This window comes from Mixophyes fleayi, assembly GCF_038048845.1.
Source record: "Mixophyes fleayi isolate aMixFle1 chromosome 4 unlocalized genomic scaffold, aMixFle1.hap1 SUPER_4_unloc_3, whole genome shotgun sequence".
Lineage (NCBI taxonomy): Eukaryota > Metazoa > Chordata > Amphibia > Anura > Limnodynastidae > Mixophyes > Mixophyes fleayi.
In genome coordinates, this window is record NW_027445889.1 from 678,530 (window position 1) to 681,940 (window position 3,411).

At 39.8% G+C, this 3,411-nt stretch overlaps 2 non-coding genes across 2 annotated transcripts; both read right to left on the bottom strand.

Moving 5' to 3' along the window:
* TRNAV-AAC (transfer RNA valine (anticodon AAC)) lies at positions 1-73 on the bottom strand. The gene has a single exon. It is a non-coding gene; the product is annotated as a tRNA-Val (tRNA).
* Positions 74-1,475: 1,402 nt separating this feature from the next.
* On the bottom strand, positions 1,476-1,548 carry TRNAV-AAC (transfer RNA valine (anticodon AAC)). Its single transcript has one exon. It is a non-coding gene; the product is annotated as a tRNA-Val (tRNA).
* Positions 1,549-3,411: the final 1,863 nt, after the last annotated feature.

The following is a 3,411-nucleotide window of genomic DNA, read 5'->3' on the forward strand; positions in this document are numbered from 1 at the left end:
TGTTTCTGCTCGGTTTCGAACCGGGGACCTTTTGCGTGTTAGGCAAATGTGATAACCACTACACTACAGAAACACCAGCTGTGAGCTTTGTTGACCTCTGCCACTGTAATAGAGAGGGATCCTTACAGACATTTAATGATCTGTATCTGGACTCAAATTGATAAAAGGATTTGATTATTTACACTGACTGGCTGAGGGTGTTATCCTACACACATCGAGGTATCCAGGGTCCCCATTTCCTAGTACTTTATTAGGGGTCCATCTTGGATGGTTGGTCACTTAGTAAAATCAGAATCCAGAGATAGTCCTTTCCCACCTTGTGTCTCAATATACTACATAGGTGTAGTATGATTTAATTCTGGTATAATTTTCTAAATTATGGGGTGCTGTTCATTCTGTGTGACATTCAGACATTTTTGTATGTGTCTCACAGTGATTAAAGTGGTTTCCTCACGCTGGGGAGAAGGACAGGAAATATTATCGTATTTCGTTTTCATAATTTTTTGATCTTTTCATTTGTTTTTTGTTTCATTTAAGTTTTACTCTTTTATTATTCCGTTGTAGACCTAGTATAGTTACAAGATCAAATTTACTATTGATGTATTGGTGTTAAGGAAGATCTGATCTCAAACTGAACACCCATAGTTGAAACTACAGTCAACTAGCTATCTCCCATCACTATATGCGGAAGTGCACAGACACTTATACATTTTGAACACAGCACTCCCATTGAGTGACTAGGAGGGAAATAGCCATATAAATCAGTTCTTGCCCACTCATTGGAGCCTTTGGCTGTCAGTGCAACCTCTAAGTCGTCTCATAGCAATATGGCTGGTTTGACAACATAGAAAGACAGTGGTGAGGAAGTGTTGATTATGAGACTGACGCGCTACCTACTGTGCTAACAAAGCCGCTTCACTGTATGCACATAACGTTGAACAATGTTCTTCAATTCTATCTTCACTATTAACTAATTTATAAGAAGATGTTTTGTAATTCATAGTTATGTTTTGCTGCTGCTCTATGGTTAACTAATAAAATTAACCCATTATCGCTACAGGATGTAACGGTAATGTCTTGTTCAATTTTAGGCAGGGAGTTACGGCAAGTCACAGATCCCTGTGTTATGACCAAGAACAATGATGAGTGGTTCCTGGCAGATAAATGGCTTCCGCACACCATTCAATAAAGAAGCTGGGATGCAATGGTCGCATCCCCTTTCTATGTCTCCCTGAAACCTCATTGACATCATCCCTGTGACTTGTTCCTGAAAGATATAGAGAGGTTAGGTGCCCGACAGGAGCTATTGCTAAGATATACAGGAGGCGTATGGAAATGATTGTTAAATCATATATCAAGGTGGATAGGTAGATGGTGTTGCAATGACATTAAAAGTTCATGTTGATACAACTATTTACAAGATGTTATATCAATTTTACATCTCACATGTCCTATATAAAAGGAGATCTAACGCTTGTTTCTGCTCGGTTTCGAACCGGGGACCTTTTGCGTGTTAGGCGAATGTGATAACCACTACACTACAGAAACACCAGCTGTTAGCTTTGTTGACCTCTGCCACTGTAATAGAGAGGGATCCTTACTGACATTTAATGATCTGTATCTGGACTCAAATTGATAAAAGGATTTGATTATTTACACTGACTGGCTGAGGGTGTTATCCTACACACATCGAGGTATCCAGGGTCCCCATTTCCTAGTACTTCATTAGGGGTCCATCTTGGATGGTTGGTCACTTAGTAAAATCAGAATCCAGAGATAGTCCTTTCCCACCTTGTGTCTCGATATACTACATAGGTGTAGTATGATTTAATTCTGGTATAATTTTCTAAATTATGGGGTGCTGTTCATTCTGTGTGACATTCAGACATTTTTGTATGTGTCTCACAGTGATTAAAGTGGTTTCCTCACGCTGGGGAGAAGGACAGGAAATATTGTCGTATTTCGTTTTCATAATTTTTTGATCTTTTCATTTGTTTTTTGTTTCATTTATGTTTTACTCTTTTATTATTCCGTTGTAGACCTAGTATAGTTACAAGATCAAATTTACTATTGATGTATTGGTGTTAAGGAAGATCTGATCTCAAACTGAACACCCATAGTTGAAACTACAGTCAACTAGCTATCTCCCATCACTATATGCGGAAGTGCACAGACACTTACACATTTTGAACACAGCACTCCCATTGAGTGACTAGGAGGGAAATAGCCATATAAATCAGTTCTTGCCCACTCATTGGAGCCTTTGGCTGTCAGTGCAACCTCTAAGTCGTCTCATAGCAATATGGCTGGTTTGACAACATAGAAAGACAGTGGTGAGGAAGTGTTGATTATGAGACTGACGCGCTACCTACTATGCTAACAAAGCCGCTTCACTGTATGCACATAACGTTGAACAATGTTCTTCAATTCTATCTTCACTATTAACTAATTTATAAGAAGATGTTTTGTAATTCATAGTTATGTTTTGCTGCTGCTCTATGGTTAACTAATAAAATTAACCCCTTCCCGCTACAGGATGTAACAGTAATGTCTTGTTCAATTTTAGGCAGGGAGTTACGGCAAGTCACAGATCCCTGTGTCATGACCAAGAACAATGATGAGTGGTTCCTGGCAGATAAATGGCTTCCGCACACCATTCAATAAAGAAGCTGGGATGCAATGGTCGCATCCCCTTTCTATGTCTCCCTGAAACCTCATTGACATCATCCCTGTGACTTGTTCCTGAAAGACATAGAGAGGTTAGGTGCCTCGACAGGAGCTATTGCTAAGATATACAGGAGGCGTATGGAAATAATTGTTAAATCATATTGTTATGTGCGTATTGTCGCTAACCAATAACGATTGTCGAACCTCGATTTGTGTTTCCAAAGCACAAAGATTTATTCGCAATAAGTGGAAAAATATGCTCAAGCGAAGTAATAGTAAATACAGCCGTTACTTATCGCAGGCGCTCTGGATCCAGTGCAGTCATTCAATCCTGAAGTCTGGGGACAAGATGTCTGCACTCTGGATCACAAGCTGCTGCTTATATACACAATCAAATACAGTAATACAATGAAGATGGTATGGCTTGCATCTATTGGTCCGGGTCTCAGGAATGTCCAAGGGGTCGTCATCATTGGCTGGTTCATCCTAAGGAATCCAAAGGAGGGGGTCATCTCTGCAGGGGGTACGCTCTGCTCTTCCCGCCAGGATTCCTTAGTCTTAAGTAGTTCATAATTCCCTATCATTCATAACTTGCTTATGCACTCTGCGATTCCCTCGCAGAGTGAACCAAACAGTAGGATATGTAACAAGGTTCATTATGATACCACTGATGATGTTATTCCTTTAACCCGTTCCGTGTATTTCACTAATATGCATGTAACTCTGATATAACATATAAATACT